The 4,559-nt window shown below is 46.7% G+C and overlaps 1 protein-coding gene across 1 annotated transcript in view; it reads left to right on the top strand.

The window, feature by feature from the left end:
• Positions 1-4,559, top strand: part of Canx (calnexin) — a 52,006-nt gene that overhangs the window by 451 nt on the left and 46,996 nt on the right. The window lies entirely within an intron of this gene.

Raw genomic sequence — 4,559 nt, 5'->3', positions numbered from 1 at the left:
GGCAGGCCGCGCCGCCCGCCCGGGAGGCGTGGCGGGCGTCCGGGCCTCGCTTGACCTCTGGGGACGCGAACTGGTTCCCAGGATGCCGCTGCCAGGCTTTCGGGGCCTGCGGCGTGCGGGCCGCGCAGCCCCGAGGCGTGGCAGGGCTCGGGCCTGCTCCGGGCCTCCGCGCTGGAGCCCGGGAGAGGACGCGGGGGCCGGGGTTAGGGTTGGGCTTGGCGGCCCGCAGCCGGTACTGGGCCCCAGCGCGCCGAAGGGCGCGGAGAACGTTCTGGAGCGCGGCGGCCGCCTCGCGCGCCCCCACGCCTGCACCTGCTCGAGGCTAGGAGGCCGGACGGCGTCGGGGAGCCTCCCGGGGCAGGCCCGAGGCACCTGCGGTCGCAGCTCCGAGGTGGACGGTGCTTTGTGAACCTGGGCAGGTTCCTTTCTGGGCCTCAGCCCCTCATAATGTGATGATGGTGGGAATTACAACGCCTTCATCTACTGCGCCGATGTCCCAGTCTTGAGCTGGTTAGGTCCTGCTTCTCAGATCCACAAGTCACACTGATGGCGGTGGGAGGGAAAAACTGGACTTGGTCAGTTAACTGCGACGGATGTGCTTCGGGGCCACTGAGCCGAAGAGCGAAAGCCCGGCAGACAGAAGTGAAGCAATTAAGTCTCTACCGCCAGTGTAGGAAGTGGAAGAGGTGCTTAATTTTTTAAAATAAAGTTTTGTTTCAAGAGGAAGAATTGCGTTGATCCTTACAATCTTTTTAGTCTTTTTCCAGTAATATTTGAGGGTCAGTTCCTTGCTGTAGTGGAGCTGGTGGTGCACGCTTGCAATCTCAGCGCTGGGGAGGCAGAGTCGAGGCCAGCCTGAACTGCACAGCAAGACCCTGTCTTTAATTAAAAAAGAAAAAATCCATGTTTTGTATCTGCTGTAATTAAACTTAGAGCAGAGGTAAAGAACTGTGTGGGAGTTCTGTTTTACACTAGACAGAGCACAGAAATAAGCCGGATAATTGGGTCATAGGAAGGCTCAGTGAAGAGAATGGAGGTATTGACCAGCAAAAATTTACTGACTTGTCTGAAAATGGATGTCGGCATCCCTTGTCCCTCTCCTTCCCACTATCTTGACTCAGCAGCTCAGTTAGCCGGTTATCTTCCAGGGCCCGCGAGGCCGGAACGCATTGACCGAAGTTGCTGGTGTTCTGGCAATCACACTGCTGCATCTTTTTAGTTAAGAGTTTGCCTTGCAGACGGTTTAAAGGATAAAGTGACAGTTGACACGTACAAATACAGGCTTCTGACAATTGTGGGCTCAGCATGCCCTGCAAACGCAGCTTATGGGCCCTTTGGAGCCAACCTTTTTAAATAGGAATGCTAGTCCCCAGTATGCCTCATCTTGAGGCACATTTGGAAGGGAAAGAACCTGGTGAATAGGAAAGTGTTTTGACAATTGCAGTGAACAGTGCAAATAGAATTGGCAGCTCATGTGTCTAGAAAGTTGGAAGTGCTTAAGCATTGTTTTAATCTATACAACTAACTTTAAAATTCAGCAAGTAAGTGCTGGGTGAATGCTTTATTATGGCAACAAAAGTACTTGTTTGTTTTGAGACAGGGCCTCACTATGTAGCAAAGGCTGGCTAGAACTTAGAGCGCTGGTACTTCTACCTCAGCCTCTCAAGTGCTGGGGTTACAGGTGTGCACCACCGTGCCTGGCTAACGAAAGTATTTTTATTTTAAAAAAATTTTTATTTATTTGTGTGTGTGTGTGTGTGTGTGTGGCCAGCTCAGTCCACCAGGGGGCGGGGCTGGCTGGCATGTGGTGCTGGGGGATTGAACCTCGGTCCCTGTGCTTTGCTAAGCTTGTTCTAAGTAGGTGCTTTAGACCACTGAGCCATCTCACCAGCCCCAACTAAAGTGTTTTTATTTATTTATTTTATTTATTTTTCACAACTGGGGATTGAACTCAGACCCTTGCGCTTGCCAGGGAAGCACTTATTCCACTGAGCCATCTCCCCGGCCCCACGAAAGTATTTTTAAATTAAGCTTAATTGAGAGTTTTAGGGACTGGGGAGATAGCTCAGCAGAATAAGTGCTTGCCTGGCAAGTGCAAGGTCCTGAGTTCAGTCCCTGGTACCACAAAAAAAAAAGTGTGTGTGTGGGGGGGATGGCCAGATAGTTCAGCAAATTAAAGTGCCTGTGTAGGTTGAGCACAGCAGCCCATATTCGATCCCCTGCGTACCCTGCATGCTGCGCTGGCCCTGCCCCTGGGGTGTGCTGAGTCTAGTCTGTAGTGAGACCCTGTACTAAATTTAAAAAATTTAAAAAAAAATCAAAAGTATAAATGTTTTGAACTATTTTTAAATGAATATATATTTCCAATAGAGAACATTTGACATTTTATGGATTTTCCTCCTTTTTTTTTTTGAGACTGGTTCTATCTATGTAGCGCAGGATGATCTCAAACTCCTAGCAGTCCTCCTGCCTCAGCTCCTGAGTGCTGGGATTAAACATGTGTGCAACCATGCCTGGCTCCCTTAAATCCTGCCCCCACCCCTGTACAGAGATTGAACTCGGGACCTTCTGCTTGCCAGGCAAGTGCTTATTCTACTGAGCTATCTCCCCGCCCCCTCAAGTGTTTTAACTTTACATGTACTCTGTTTAATAAATACCCAAGGGATAGATGCCATTGTCATCTTATATATAGATGAATAAATTAAGGCCTGGTATTTATAATTCTGCCAAGATAACAAGTTATTAAGTAACTGACCGAGGACTGTGACTTTAGTTTCTTCTGTACATGAACATATTTCAGATCATAAAATTTCAAAAACATATGTTAAAGAGGAGTGTAAGGTTCTTGTGAGGATTGGTAGGCCACCTCAGATATCTAAAATCCACAAAGTTTAAAATTTCTAAAGGGTCCACTAGATGGATGGATAGTTTACATGAAAGAAAGACTGCCTTATATTTTATTTTAAAATCAGCAGATTAAAGCGCCTGCTTAGGCAGAGCACAGTGGCCGGGGTTCTATCTCCTCTCCCCCCTCCCCATGCGAGCATGTGAGCCCGGCCCCTAGGGCATGCTGAGATTGAGACTGGGCGTGGTGGCGTGCACCTGTAATTCCACTGCTTGGGAGGCTGAAAACAGGAGGATGACTATGAGTCCAGGCTACATAGTGAGAACCTGTAAGCCCTGTACTAAATACAAAAATAAAATCACATTTTTTAATTTTTTGGTATTTTAGGGAATGGTCTACAGGGTGTTCAGGGTCTCAGTACTAGATGGAAGTCATAGTGATCCACCTGATTACAGCCTCCCAAGAGCTGGGATTACAGGTGTGCGCCACCATGCCCAGTCTCTCTCAACTACTGTCTCAGCATGCCTGGGACAAACCCCCGGCCCCAGCGCCCAGGCGCTTTAATCCACAGAGCTATTTGGCCGGCCCCACGGTTTTTTTAAATAACCAAAGACAGTAGACTATGATTTTGGTTTCTCTTTTCAGTTTTTTATCAATTAAGGAAGTTAGAGTAAAAATTTCTTAGCTTTTAAAAGTAGGAAATCTCAAAAGTTCAGAACCAAAGAATCTTAGAATTGAACCAAATACTTGGAGAACTGACAGTTCTTTACAAACTCTAACAAAATGGAATATGGGAGGTGGTACCAGTTACCCTGCACTGGGGAAGGAATCCAAGGACTTCACACTGAGCAATATCCCTAACCCCTTTAGATATTTATCTTGAGATAGGTTCTTGATAAGTTGCTAAGTTGCCTTGGCTTAGATCAGACTTGGAATCCTCCTGCCTCAGCTTCCCAGAGTGCTGTGTTTATAGGCATGTAACATTGTACCTGGCTCCACTTCGTTCTTTGGGGCTAGTCTTAACCCTGATAGCAAAAAGCAAGAATGTCTTCATAAGGCAGACCATCTCTTCTGAAAATAGATATGGAAATCTTCAATAAGATGGTAGCAACATACAGTACATTCACTAAAAAGAATTTATGTACCATGACCAGGTAGATTTACCTCAGAAATGCAAATTTGGCTCAAGATACAAAAATGAATGTAGGCTGGAGAGATAGCTCAGCAGAGTAAGGGCCTGCCTGGCAAGCACAAGGACAGGGGTTCAATTCCCAATACCACATGCTATTCTGAGCCGTCTAAGCCATTCATCCACAGAAACTGGGTGTGATTGCTCATGCCTGTAACCTCAATACTGGGGAGGCTGAGACGGGAGGATCACTATGAGTCTGAGCTGACCTGTGTAGCGAGACCCTATACCAAATAAGTAAATAAAAGATTTTTAAAAAGTGAATGTAGGGGTCAGGGAGATAGCTCAGTAGAATCAGTGCTTGGTTGGCAAGCACAGAGCCTGAGTTCAATCCCTGGTTCCAAAAAAAACAAAAACCAAAACCGTAATCTATCAATAAGGAATAAAAGCCACATGATCATCCCAATAACAAAGGTAGGGGAAGAGACTGTCATGTTAAATAGTAAACTAGGAATAGAAAGGAACTTTCCCAAAGGAAAAATAAAGACTCAGACAAAAAAAAAAAACAAACCCCAAAAAAACCCC

The sequence above is a fragment of the Octodon degus genome, unplaced genomic scaffold (assembly GCF_000260255.1).
Source record: "Octodon degus isolate 3935 unplaced genomic scaffold, OctDeg1.0 scaffold00029, whole genome shotgun sequence".
NCBI classification, from domain to species: domain Eukaryota; kingdom Metazoa; phylum Chordata; class Mammalia; order Rodentia; family Octodontidae; genus Octodon; species Octodon degus.
Note: the sequence above shows the minus strand (reverse complement) of the source record. Positions and strands in the feature narration are given on the sequence as shown.